The following is a 14,458-nucleotide window of genomic DNA, read 5'->3' as shown; positions in this document are numbered from 1 at the left end:
CGCCCCGCTCCAAATACAAATAAATACTTTGAAAATCCGTGACGTCACACCAATCACCCGGCGCTGGGGTATCGGCGCGAAGTTCAAATACTGCAACTTCTGACGTTTCTTTTTTTTTCAGTAATTCAAACTTATCCATCACAGCGAAATTGAAAAACTAGACATCGTAAACTGTAATTTATTAGTCTTAACTGATTCAGCGTTGCTCCTTCGTAGCCCCTTTAATTCTAGCTGGTCTTAATGAGACAATCAGAGGAGTTTCAGTGCGTAGGTAAAGTCGCGCGCATTATACTAGCTTAAACACGGTGCAAGTGTTCAAAGGAGCCCCAAAAGACTGCACGTCGGCACCCCGTCGTACGAAAAAAAATTACCGTAATTAATACCAGTAATCGCAACGGTGTTTAGTTGTCCAGTTATTTGCACGTCGGCGCCGCCGTACAGTCTTCGGGGCACTTGCGAACACCTGCACCGCAACGTGTCCGCCTGTTAACGTGCTGTTTGCGCGCGTTTGTGCGATCACGGTCTACGTCATATGTTTCTCACGACACACGTGACGTAGTACGGAGGGTGATTAGCCACGCTAACATCCCCAGTTTCTGATCAAGTCCGCACGTCTATCGGTCCTTCATGTATACCGCAGATTAGGCGGCCAGATCTTTCTTAAAACAGAGAGAGGGAGAGAGAGAGTCGGCATAGCCTTACGACAATCTCTTCTCGTAATCGCGAACCGCAAGCCCGATTTCACGAATTACGCCGCACACAGAGAGGCACCTTTCACAAATTCAGAAACGTCCCGGCCTCTTCCTTCGACACGCTGCAAAAGTATAAGCGCTCGCTCAGAATATTCGGCGGCGTCGAGCACCCTCTCTCGTTAGCCCTCGCGAGCGGCGCGCATTTGAGGAAGCGTCGTCGCTTCGTTCCAAGTGCGTCGATAAAAGATGAGCCACGCTCCCCCTCTCCCCTCCCTCATTTCCCCTTCTGGAAGGTCTCCCACCGCATAAAACCCACTCCATTCGCCCTGGAAAGTCTCGACCGGGATCGGCACGGCGATCAACGGCTAAGCGTTTGAAACCCACGCGCGTCGGCTCGCGCATCGTGGAGCTGGAAAGCGAGGTATGTAAAAGAGAGAGCGAGAGAGAGAGAGAGCGAGATGCTGTGGGGGCTCGGCGTCGAGGTACGCACAGATCGAGTTGGCGTGCCGCCGGAGCTGGGGCGCGAACGACGCCGGCAAGCGTGCTTTCCAGTAAGGCTTCCGTGCACGCGCGCAGAGCCTCGCGAGGTATTCCCCGAACGGCGGTCTTTTTTTAGACGGCGGGCGGGCGGTGCGCAGTTAGCACGACGGGAAAACTTTTTCCCGAGCCAACTCGCGCGCGTTTGCCAGCTAGCTCTCCGCTTCCCCCTCCCCCTCGCAAGCTTCCTCTCACCCTCTTCTACCGATTTATTCGGCGCGCACCGTTCCGTTCTGCCTGATCGAAGTTCTTCCAAGTTGGGGGGAGGAGGACGCCACGCTTGCGAGGTGACGCTGGGCTGAAAAAGCGCGCACTCCCACACAGAGGCGAAAACGCCCAGGAAAGTTTCCAACTATACGAACAACCAGTGGTGCTCTTTCCAGGCGCCGTCTAGCTTCGGGTTTGCCGTAGTTGAATCGCGTGCTCGCAGGATAGGCAATTTGGCCAGCTTGAATAGTTAGATGGTGTCAGTACCTGCAGCAGCCGTAGTAGTAGTAGTAGTAGTAGTAGTAGTAGTAGTAGTAGTAGTAGTAGTAGTAGTAGTAGTAGTAGTAGAAGAAGAAGAAGAAGAACAAGAACAAGAAGAAGAATAAGAAGTTGTAGTAGTAGTAGTAGTAGTAGTAGTAGTAGTAGTAGTAGTAGTAGTAGTAGTAGTAGTAGTTGAAGAAGAAGAAGAAGAAGAAGTAGTAGTAGTAGCAGTAGTAGTAGTGGTAGTAGTAGTAGTAGTAGTAGTAGTAGTAGTAGCAGCAGCAGCAGCAGCAGCATTTGTTGTTGTCTTATGATGCCTTTTCAGTAGCTCCTGTCTACACCTGACGTTATCACTTTCTCTAAAAATGCCTATACTAAGGACTTACGACTTTCACTTTCTGTCGACTCTTGCCTACAGACTGTCGGATATCCACCACATCCGAGTTAATGGGCCATAGAGAGAAGACATAAACTACTTTTCCGTGTAGACAGTCAAGAGATATTGTATATGCAAAACATAATGTCGTCATCACCACCATCGTAATAATGAGCCTATCTGGTGTCCCCTGCAGGACGAAGGCTTCTCCCATCGGTCTTCAATTACTCCAGTCTTGCGCCAGATCATCGTATGCCTCCAAACTTCCTGATTTTGTCACACCCCTTAGCCCTCTGCCGGACAGCATAGGACAAGGACAGTAGAAAACAGAATACAGAAGAAAGCAAATAAATTTAGTAGACGTCTATAAAAAATCTAGAGCCGCCTTAGAGCCGACAAAAAGTGGAAGATTTAGCCCGGGCCGAACTCCGATGATGCCTATCCAAATACATGTAAAATGCATAAATGCATTTCCGAGATAACTCCTGGGCCGATATAATTAAAATAGTTGCATTATAAAGAAAACGTAAAACTCTAGTGACTACTAGAATTGGGACTTGGATTTAAAGCTTGAATTGTTTCAAAGAAACTTTCAAAAATCGGTATGTTAAAAAAATCGAAGCACTATGTTTACAAATTTATAGCACTGCACCAGGAACAGATGTCGCAGTACTGTACACTGTATCCGTTAGAGCACATAAAACAGACGAAGTTGATAAATCAATTTATGTCTTACGTAAATTCGTTGCATTGCTTATGAAGGCTTTGCAAAAGTCCAACTCACACATCTGAAATATCAATTTTGACCGCTTTATATATTGTTAAGAATGGCCAGCTGCAGTGCAAGATTGCCACCCGCTTACGACTACGAGGGCAACATACCGGGAGCTTCGCCGCCAACTTCTAGCCACAGCGTGACTAAATCGACTTTGTGACGGAATGAGTTCGGCGGGCCAACTATTGTTCCTAAACTCCCCAACGCGCTACCCGGAACGGCTCCGAGTTCTACGGGGCCCCTCTGACGTCGGCTCCGGACATTGGAACGTGTGTGCCTTTGTCAGCGTGGGCCGTCCTGCGGGAGGCGGCTAATTTGCGCCGACGAAACGAACGTTCGCCGCCTTGTATGGCCGGAGGACCGCGTGTTTAAAAACTGCTGTTGTGCGGATGCTCGACACACTTCTCTTGAGCAGTCATGTTGGACTGACACTCTTTCTCAAACAGTCATGTTCGACTGATATAAATATTGTAAATAAACCCATGTTCCTCGATCTCGATGAGAAGCAGTCTATCCCTTCATCAAAATCCTCAGCGTGGATAAGTCAATTGGACGACGGCATGGGCCAGCTACCTTCTAATTCATGCCGGACTCCAATCTTGACAACGGATCACGAGCGACGGGATTGAGCCCCCAATCCTGACAATATACTGTTACTTTCACTTGATGATGATGATGATGATGATGATGATGATGATGATGATGACTTTCACTTTAGAAAATCGTGATATCTCTTCTGATTGCTGAGTTACAGAGTTGTAAATTTGATGGTTTCGTTTTCGGAAAAAGTGCAAGTGTGAACATTTTCGTAACAATATCGACGGCCTAAACAAAAATTTGGCCTTCAATAGTCACTAAATTTTAACTTCCTTTTTTTTCCTTTTCAACGCAACAACTCATTCAGTGCCCTGAATAGGTGCCTGAATTAAAATTACTCTTTGTTCTATTGCACATGCTGTTACCAATTGCTTGCTACATGTCGTACTTCCAAGTGTCCCTTCGTGCTGCAGTACATATTGTGTATGCTTGTCTACTTAACAGTATAATATCAAGTGCCGCTTCTGTGAACTTTTTGTTGTTTTCATTTATATCGAATATGTTGGTGGCTACTTCTCGCGTAAGTGCGTTTCTGGTGAGAATCAAAGGTGGTGCACTGTGTGATGTATTACTTTATTTCTTTGCATTTCTTGCTATTTATGTGCGATAACGTTGTTATTGTGGCATATTCATCGCATAATCATTGCAATTGTTTGAAACGTAACAAAATAGAAGTCTTGATTACTCACGCTACAGAGCAATGTATATGTGGAGAGACCTTAGTCAGACAGAGTTCATCTGCCTATAGTCTGTTCATCCGAACCGATGTATCACTGAATAAATTGAAATAAAAAAAATGGTGCAGTGGTTGCCGAAAAAAATTATTTCTACTTTCTCATATCTATAAGAGCCCCCAAGCTAAAGCTTCCCTTTCATTTTTTATTGCAAACCGATCTATCAGGAATCTTCAAAATGTTACTTGTTTGATCAGTTGACACGGGCTCATGCTCCGATCAGCACCTCCATGTATGTGTACGTAGAGACCATTTCTCAAGTTTGTACCGATAAAAGCGTCTTTCGTTGGCTCAACCTCATGAACAAAAAGTTTAATATCGCAAGGCCTTTCCTTGCCGTCACCCTTCCATCTCGATTGTCGCGTAATCTTGAGGCACTTGAAGCGTACTACACGCACATTTCCCTTTGTCAGTAATGATAAAGCTCACGTAAAGCGAAGATTTCTTTTTCTTTTTTTTTGGCGAACGTCGGTCGCAACAACGTCATTACGAGCTCGACATGCGATGTCGTCTGCAGCTAGCGTTACGTTACACCGGAACATTTGAGATCATCGTTTTCCTCTTCTTCTTCTTTCTACTTTTATTCCCTTTACCCCTATCCCCAGCACAGGGTAGCCAGCCGGTACTTACACTGGCTAACCTCCCTGTCTTTTCCCTCCTTTGTCTCCTCCTCCTTGAGATCATCGTTCCTCATTTTAGTTTGAAAATGATCAATACCATTGTCCACGAGATTGGACGCCCGTTCAAAGGAGGACGGGCGAGCTAAATTCAGCCGCCGTCATAAGCTCGCGGAGCTCGCGACATTTTAGGGATGGACCTTTTCCTATCCGAGAGCAGTTCTTGTTTTCGAATTTCCATCTTCCCCAAGTTCTCCCTGCGGTGAACTTGGCAAGCACGGCCCCCCGTAGCCATCTCTTCTCTCGCACTCCTGCCCTCGCTTAATTTCACCACGCGCCGCCATCACTAAGCGCGCAAGCGCGCGCCCGTAGAAGACGGTTCTATAGATGCCTCCTCTCGCTGAAGACGACAACGCCTCCTCCGAAGCCATGCTCTAGCGCCACAGGCGACATCAGCGGAGGCAGAGACGGGCGTAATGACGTGTTGCAAGGCGGCAATTTCATTTCGCAAAAGCCATCCACCCTTGGCGCGTGAGCTCAAGTCCTGTCACCGATGGGGATATAGATGAAGCCTCTTTCAATCTGTGGCGCACCCTCGCATGACCAAGTACGATGAGGAAGAGAGGGAGAGAAAAGGGAGAGAGAGATAAATGGAGAAAGGGAGTGTTTATAATTAGGCGCGCGAGCACGCGTCAGCGCCATCGCGTCTTCATATTTTTTTCCCTTTAATCCCCCACCGCGTTCGGTCTGGACGGGAAATTAGGGATCCTTGCGGGACGACGTCGGGACGAAAACGCGCGCGGGGACCCAGCGTGCGCCCAAAATTTATAATTATGCACCGCTCGCATCTCGTACTAACCTTTACCGAAGTATTCGTTGAAAATTGATACACGCATGGCAGGATTTCGTGTGTAGAGCTGGCGTTGTGTTGCTGCGCGCGAGGTCGCGAGGTTGAATCCCGACAGCGGCTGCCGCGCTCTGATGCAAGGGAGAAAAGCGGTAGGGGGGAGGGGTTGCGGCGGGAAAGGGGGGGGGGGGCTGATCGCAAAACGTTCGTGTATCATGTACTTGCGTTTACGTGTAAGTTTTACGTGTAATGTTGGTGGACCAACCGCAAGGCGTTAACTAACCTTACGTGAGAAGGGACTCGAAGATCGACTTTCCCACGCACGTTTCATGCGGAAAGGGGCGGGACTAAGGGAACAAAGACTCCCGCCTACACCCTGCGCGGCATAACGTACATTGAGATACGCTATGTGAGAACAAGTACATGTGTGTGACATCACATCTTAACGTTAAGTATCGGCTCACGTAAGCCTGCCTTGGTAATAAAACTTACCGCACTGTAAACTAATTTACACCATTAAATGTCCATGAGGGTGTAACTTGGTCCATAACTCACACCCTTACATTCAAAAGGGGTGTAAATGGTGTGAGTTATAAACCGGGTAACGCCCTCATGCACACTTAAGGGTGTAAATCGGTTTACAGTGTACCACGAGAGCACCGTCCCGGTCTTTTCTCTCTAAGTCTTTGGGCGCGTCGGTCACGTTGAAGCTGTGAGGGTGCTCCTCCAGCAGCCTCTGTGGTCACGTGGGCTCCACGCGAGCCCACAGACCCACTCACGTAGCCCGCGCGCCAGTCTCCGTCGTTGGGGGACACTATTAATTAGATAGGCCCGCTATCGGGCATGTGTACAATTCAAAGCACACTTATACTTGCTCTAGGGTCTCCCAAGCCCCACTTGTCACAATGCGTGCATACCAAGTCTCGCAGCTGCTGTCCGCTCTACGGCTGCACTCAGGCTCCCCTATCACACAAGAGCGGAATAGACTAAAGCCTTCACGCGTCCTTTATTATATATGTTACATAAAAACGGATGAAGCGCCTCGGAAATGCTGGCCTCCGTTTCGATAGGTTGACCTATCTTTTCTAAGCAAAATCTTTTTGACAAAAAAAAAAAAGGTTCACCTATCGCAACGTAGGCCAGCTTTTCCGAGGCACTTCATACCTCGTTTATGTGACTTTTATACCGCAGCGCGCTACTCCCTCTGTCCGCCCACTTTTTGATCTTATGTGTCCTTGGTTGTCATTCATCCAAACGACACACACACACACAAACGACAAAAAAGAAAGGCATAGGGGCGGGGGAGGGGGGGACGTTCCAGCATACAAAATGTTGCAAGCACTGCCTCGTAAAGCTGCTCGACTGCGATGGCGCGAACCGATCCAACCTCCACTGCGCAAATTCCGAGCCAGTGGATCGCCGCGACCATACGAGAGACTGCCAATTTCAAAAGCCCCGCAGGCAGTGTCCCGCTTATAAGAGGCACGCGAGCCACTACAATATAAGACCGGATCTCGCACGTACTATATATATACAGGAGGCGATTGATGGCGCTGATAAAGAGCGGGTATAAGGAGGCGAGATAACGGAACGGCGCTCGGAAGAAAAGCGCGCTGCTGTCCGGAGAAAGAGAAAAAACGCCCCAGAAAGAGAGATAGAATGAGAACGAGAGATATTTATAACGTCCCGGTTCATCGTGCACAGACAATGTTCCGCCGCTCCTGGCGAGCAAAGGAGCTAAGCGTTGCGCACTCCCGCTGTAGCCGGCTGGCAGGCAAGGAATCAAGCAAGCAACGGAGTAAGCAGGCAAGCGAGGAGGAGGTAAGCGATAAATCAACAGCGTCCCTCTAAATTGCTTATGTGCGCCGTCCGTGCAGACGCTTATCGGTGTAGGAGAGCGCGCGACGGGCTCGCGTTATACGACGGAGCCATTCTTCGTCAGCGAAGAATGGACGTGGTGTGTGTGTGAGAGAGAGAGAGAGAGAAAGAGAGAAGGAGAGAGAGAGGGAGTCTGCCTGCGCATGAGTGCGTGCGTACAAGTGGAGAGCCGAAGAAGAAGGAGAAGGAGAGGAACTGCTGCAGCCCCCTCCTCCCCCCCCCCATATGTGAGCCCATCGCTCGCGCTCGCAGCGCCGCCTAGGTGGTATACGGTATATACGGTCGGGAGAGTTTTTTTAACGGTATCCGGAAACTCGCCATATATGAAGAGAAGATGGATTGCTCGCGCGAGAGACACCCTCCTCTTTCCTTTTTTTTTTTCCTGGGAAAGAAACGGCGGTCTATATATGCTAGACGAAGGCTGGCGAAGAAATGCCAAAAAAGGAAAGAGAAACGAAGAAGAGTTGCAGTTGAAAGGATGGCGTGCGTTGGGGATTATGACGAAAGAAAAAATTTAAAGCGATGGACGAGCACATGAGGGGTGGTATATGACGGGGCGTAGGAGGTCGTTCTCAACTCTGCCAGCCTTTCTTCCTTCGGAGGCCTACGTCGTCCGTTTCCGCACTGCAGTTACCACACGGACCAAAGACAGCCCTGATAGAAAATATGGCAGAGAACTGTGCGACGGGCGACAAAAAAAAAAGAAATAAACTAACGTCGCACGCTTCTTGTCATCACGCAACGATACTTTTGTTATGCATCTTTTTTTTTCTGTTGGTGTGACAGGACCACCCTCGTTTTAAAGACAAGACACGTGGGGCTTTCGGTAGACCGAAGTATACTGTTGTAACGACAGAATTTGTTGCATAGGCCCGATAAATTGGAGTGCTGGCGGCTAACAGGTGTGTGCCTGGGTGACGGAAATGATACCCGGAGGATGTGCGCGAATACTATATGCGGATATATTAGAAATCTATGGGCGGTGGGGTGGGGGGATATCAGGAGCATGTCAGGAGCATGTTGTTGCTGTAATCGCCAATGCGGGGGCCTGCGGCTTTGTCAAGCTGTCGAAAGGACAACTGTTTCCGCACGCCCCTTCGTATCATTACACTGTACTGATGCGAAAATAAACGTCATTGTCATATGTGTAGATTTGTGGGATTATGCAGACATGTATACACTTACAAACGAAAAAGAAGAACTTTGCGAATTCAGGCCTACGTACTAGGATCTACGAGAATGTAAAATCGCAGATAGTAAAGGTTACATACAGCAATCGCAATGCGTGAAGAGGCGGCGCTCTGGCAGATTGAATTGAAGATCTCTAAGGAAATAATATAATCATGATAACGATGGCGATAGTGTCTAACAATATTAAACTATGAGACATATCCGCTTCGGGGAACGGGCCGTAAAGTGAACGTAATGCAAACGAACGAAAAAATGAGAAGAGCAACCGAAAGATGCTAAAAAGCGAAGAGAATGTCTGAATCTCAGACAAACTCGGCAAAGGCATAATAAAGGATGAGAGGTACAGAACTGGCCTCGTATTAAAGAAAAAAAAACGCTGTTGAACTAGCCCTATTAGTAAGAGCAACTGTGCGTCATTAGTGATCATTAAAGTTTTATGCCCTTAACGAACTCGTAGTAGGAGTATTAATGGGCGGGGGGGGGGGGGGGGGGGTTAGACATATTGTTAAGAAATGTGGACATATCAAAAACGTGCCCTTACGAAAAAAAGATCATATTTGTTAATTCGGTAAAACAATTCGGATAATAATTGTTAAAGAATTCAGATAAATTGAAACAAAAAGAAACGAAACAATCGAAAAGGAGCTACGAGAAACCTGTAAGGCACGGAATATTCACATATTCCTAGAACGCCAAGGCGAGTCCCCGGCACGCACATCCAGCGGCGCGGTGGCGCCTAAAGCGAGCGCGTCCACAAGCCAAGCCATGCCAGGAGAGGAGCCCGAGACCACGGCAGAAGTGAAACGCAGCGAGGGAGCGTCACGTGACACGTTTAGAGCCCTGTCCTAAACAAATATAGGTAAGCAGGCCCTATTCACGTGAGAGATAAGCAGTGCAACCTAGTCGGCTCGCTTTGCTTGCATCTGCCGCACGGTCTTTCGGAATAGGCGCACATAGCAGGCACCAAACGCGCACGCGGAAAGTAGTGAAAGTTCCAATCTTATTTTGTTATAGCGCAAGCTTGACAAGGACAAAAGAAGGCACATCCGACACACACAGCGCTGTGTGTGTCGGATGTGCCTTCTTTTGTCCTTGTCAAGCTTGCGCTATAAGAAAATAAGATATGCCGTACCAACAAGCCCCTATTGCTATCCTCATCGAAAGTTCCAAGCATGTGACGCAATCGAGTCTGTTAAGTCAGTGAGGTGATGCACCTAACCACCTCACGTTACGTAAACGCGGCTCGCCGCTTCAACAGCCGACAAACACCAAAGCTGTAGCAAACGAAGGCGCCGGGTAACCGGCATTGCGCCCACCAGCCCGAGGCCCACTTCAAGGACAATTATTCGCGTATTTGGGGCGGTTTCGGCGTAACCCGGAAATTTTTCGCCTTGATAAAGTGTGCAGGCAACAAAGCCACCTTTCCGACCGCGATTCCTCGCGTTCTGGGGGCATCTGGGACATAATGATGAAACGAGAAAAGCAGGGAAACGGAAAAAACGGAGACGTACAAAAACAAGGCTCACAATAGGGAATCAGAAAATTTGGTCCTGGGGGAACTCATCGCGGGTACTTTTTTATTCCTTTTGTTCTTTTTCTTCTTTAACCTAGGTAGCACATTACGCAGTATAATAGAAAGAGCTTGGTGGCGCAACCCACCACTCCGTTCCAAAGGGGACGCTCATAACATACATCCATCCAGCCTTTCTTCCCCGCAAACACATACAGACTATCAAGCGAGCGTCCAGGGTTCGCAGCGACTGCTTTCCTGTGGGATAAAAAAAAAATTGGTCGTATTTGCCCAAAAATGGACTGGCGAGCCGGAAACCCCCGAACGTACTTAAGGCCTGCCGGCCCATTCTTAAGGCGGACGGTCTCAGCAGACACGGTCGTTCCGCTGAAAGTCTTCGTCCACTCATCAGACCGGCGGGAACTCAACAGGCAGGTCTCAACGTCGCAACGACGTCACGCAACACAATCTCACCAAACATTGCCTGTAAATCTAAAGAAAAGGGCGACGACTTCGGCGTTTAGAGTGCAGGCTAATGCTATTTATTTCTCGCACAACGAAAGCCGCACACCAGAATCGTTAACTAAGCGAAAGCGCGACAAGAAAGGTATCCCCCAAGACATCTCGTCTCTTCCAATACACATGCAGGACACCGGGACAAAAATTAGCGAGAAAATACGCACCGCAGCTTAACGTGCACAACATCTGATGTGACGAAACAATAGGCCACACTCGGCCATTTTGGACGGGTTTCGAGGCGACAGCGCTCGAAACCTCACTGACCACGTTGGTAAGCTTCGAAAATTCTGTCGTCACGGGTCGGGAGCCTTCCTTCACGTTTCAAGACACCGCATTTGAAGCCACGAACGAAGCACGCGGTATCAGAAAGCCACCCGCTACACTTCCTAGGTGCCTCCACAATGCCCGAGACGGCAGGCGCCACTAAAGGTTACCACGTACCAAACAACCTCGAAAATGGTCCCGCCGCAACATGCGCCGCAACGACGTGGGACGAATCCTACCAGAAAGACCCTGCGCGCAAGGCCCCCGGAGACCGGGTAAGGGCGGCGTCAGAGGAGGTTGGCTTGCCGAGCCTGGCGGAATCACGTGACGCTCCCTCCTACCTTATTTTTTTTTTGTATATGCCCCATTCACGTCAGTAAATTCAACATACAAGAGCAACAGCACTGAAAAACGTAACAGGAGTTGCACAAGACCACACTACCAACCATACGCGCGCTCCACGGCATAAGGAAACGAGCTGCTCCAGCGTTGCACCCAAGTGTGGCTCGAGATCGCAAGCTCGAACACCCTCCGGTCATTCCAGCGCAACTAACTAGAACAACATTCTATCACACAACACAGTAAGAAACCGTTATACTGCGTTTTTGCTAAGCGGAACAGCTGAAGCAGCTCCAGCAGCGCGCGCAAAACTGTAAACCGGGACACGCCATACTTGTTTAAACAACGTCGTCATTACTGTGACGTCACTTCCGTGCGCGGCAGCAGCGTTTTAGTATGGCATTTCGCTTCTACCACGCGCGTGTCACCAGTTACCGCCTGTTCTCTTCCTTTGTGCCCGAGACAGCGACCACCCACGTGACCCGCTCGGCCACACGCCCTCCTGCCGCGCAGCGCACCCCCTAGTGCGATGAACGGTAATCAACGCTCAGCAAAGCACGCGACGAGGCATTCGAGCGGATAATCAATAAAGGAAAGCGGAGGAAATTGCGCGAAGCAAAACGCGCGCTCATGACAAGAAAATGAACAACGAGATCCCCGCTTACGGCCCAAGCTGGCGCGTGAATTACGCGAGGAAATAAACGCGAAAAAGAAAACAAAAGCAAGGACGCAAAACACCATTCCCGCCTCTCCCTTCTACATCTAGATACGGCCCGCCTCATGCTAAATAAGGAAAGACAGAAGGAAAGACAGAAAGAAATGAAGAAAGAAAAAAATGATAATGAAGGCTACACGTCTTCTTCCTCTTGTTGCTAAAGCAGCTATCACTTAATTACCCAGAAAAGAAAAGCCGGGGCTCGGAGGTGGGGGGGGAGACGCCTGTTATCAATTTCCTGCGTTTCCTTATTCGCGCGCTTCATGCAACCCCGGGCTTTGTTCAACTTTATTGTACACAGGGGACTGTAGGAGAGACGAAGGAGGAAGAAAGAAGACAATAGCTAGTCGCGTCTGAGAACAACGTTGGCGTTTTCTTTATTTTTCTTTTCATTTCCACTTCCCGTAGGGACAGGCTCCCTCGCTCTTCCCTATACGGGAACGAGAGGGGATGCAGCAACGCTGTGGGGGGGCCGGCGGCGGATGTAGAAACATAACGAAAATTCGCGGAAGGCAAGCGAGTGACCTGAACGAGGGAGCTATGTCAAAGACAGAAACAAATGCGTCTGTGAACATTAAAAGAACTAGTAAAAGAAGAACGTATGACCCGCGCCTTCTCCTGTTCATCATTAAGAGTGACCCGCGCCACCGCTTGAACTCTCCACACAGCCTCCCCAAAGAGTGCGACGCCGAAGCAAGAAACGACGGTGGTCTTTGCTAACCTTTCATCCCCGACAACCTTTTCTCGCGTCTTTCTTTGTTTCTTTTCTTGCGTCTTTAACATCGCTGAATGTTCTTACTGGACCCGCTAGCATAAAGCGACGACGAGGACGATGTTAATAAGGGTCAATCAATTATCCATAAAGACAAGGGGAAGACTGGGGCGCCGCGCCGGACGCGTTATAAGCGACGTCGTGCTAGATCCGTGCAGTGGCGTCGAAGACGGACGCCGCCTTAGTGCAGCGACACCAGCAGCTTCACGCGCGACGAAAGTGGTTCAGCAGACGTGGGTGTTGTGGGTAGGGTATATTCGCTAATGGCAAATCCGTCCTGCAGTGTTGAGTGCTTGGACTCCCGCCGCTTTTCGGAACAGACAGACAGACAATGAACTTTATTTGATCCTGAGGAGCTTCAGCGGGGTCCCCTATCGGGCACCTGCGGAAGCCGCTGGCCGCGTCCAAGTCCGGGCAGGAATACCGTGATGTTCCGCCCTTTCTTGGGCCCTCTGGATTGCCTCTGGTTGTGCCTGGAGCGATGGGCTCCTAGTGCCTCTTCCCAGTCGGCTTCGCTGGATAGAGGGCCGTTAGGTAACGCGGGGCATTGCCGGAGCACGTGCTCTAAGGAACAATAAATCTCATTACAGTCCGCACAGCTTGAGTCGACGTCTGCGTAGATAGGGCTGAGAAAGCCCAGAGAGGGGAATGAGCCCGTCTGGAGCATTCTAAGTGAAACTGAAGAAAAGATTTTAGGCGCGTGGAGAAGCGTTGACTGTGCCCAACGTGCCATAAAGTCACTCTTGTACATTCTGCGTGAGATTGGTTTAGACGATCGTCTCTATAGAACCTGTGAAAACTACACACAGTGGGAAGTGTCCTTACGCGACAACTTTTTGTCTGGACACGATTACTCTTGCGTGTATTGCGTCTACTATGCGCATCCGCGTATTGGACAACGTGTATATAGCATCTCACTGTGCCATAACATAATCACCCGCCACCTACATTTCCCTGTATTTCCCACTTCCCCTTTCCCCAGTGAGGAGTAGAAGCCTAGAGACACGCTCTCCAGGCCGACCTCTCCTCCTTTCTCTTCATTATTATCTCCTCCTCCTCCTCCTCCTCCCCCTCCTTCTTCTTCTTCTTCTTCTTCTTCTTCTGCTTCTTCTTCTCCTCCTCCTCCTCCTCCTCCTCCTCCTCCTCCTTGGTCCTGCAGAAACTCGCAAGGTGGAAGGGGATAGGTTCGTGTACAAGGCAAATATGATGATCCACCCATAATGCAGCACGAATTCACGCAGTCAATTCACATGGGTTTTCTCAAAAAAAAAATTAAGAATGAAAGCTTCGCAGTTGGAGAAAAAAATTTGACTTGCGATCCGTGGATGGAACCTGGCACCAACGCCCTTCCGGGGCGGTCGCGGTCAAATGCGACCTCGTAGTTTGACTTCGATTCGCAGTGGTGCTGCGCGGTCGATGTCATCTGTAAATGCGACGCACGTCGGAGGCGCGAACTTGCTTTGAAATGGAAATATAATTGAATAGAACAGTTACCGCGCGCATATCTCATTCGAATGTACACTAACCTATGATCGCAGCTTCTCTTCTTTTTATTTTAACCAGCAATTGGTTATTTTTTGTAGCTCACGACACGTTATACTGGATCTACGTCCGAGTAATGTGCTGG

Source organism: Dermacentor albipictus, chromosome 7 (genome assembly GCF_038994185.2).
Source record: "Dermacentor albipictus isolate Rhodes 1998 colony chromosome 7, USDA_Dalb.pri_finalv2, whole genome shotgun sequence".
NCBI lineage: Eukaryota > Metazoa > Arthropoda > Arachnida > Ixodida > Ixodidae > Dermacentor > Dermacentor albipictus.
Note: the sequence above shows the minus strand (reverse complement) of the source record.